This window comes from Acyrthosiphon pisum, chromosome A2 (genome assembly GCF_005508785.2).
Source record: "Acyrthosiphon pisum isolate AL4f chromosome A2, pea_aphid_22Mar2018_4r6ur, whole genome shotgun sequence".
Lineage (NCBI taxonomy): Eukaryota > Metazoa > Arthropoda > Insecta > Hemiptera > Aphididae > Acyrthosiphon > Acyrthosiphon pisum.
Window position 1 is genome coordinate 4,019,268 of NC_042495.1, and position 456 is coordinate 4,019,723.

The window sequence follows — 456 nt, forward strand, 5'->3', positions numbered from 1 at the left end:
GGAATCTAATTTACCAATGTTTTAATAAAAAAAATAATTTAAATATATAGGAATACTTCAAAAGTAGAAAATATTATAATTAAATAAAGTAGAAAAGATCGAAGTAAGTACTTTTAGGTATACCTACGTAAATCTAAGTTAGGTATTCTACATTTTACTCAGAGACGGGCACGATTTCAAATCAAACGATTTTTAAAATCAAAAATCAAAATCATGATTTTTGATTTTCAAAATCATTTTTGACAAGATTTTGATTTTTGATTTTTAAAATATTTTTTTTAACGATTTTGATTTTGATTTTTAAAAATCAATTCAATGATTTTGAGCACAAACTAATATAGTAATATACAACTAATTTTTACATAATATATACAGAAAAAATATTATTTATTATTATTTCATTATAATACAATTTGATGCCATCAATTATCATACGTATTAAGTTATCACAGTCGT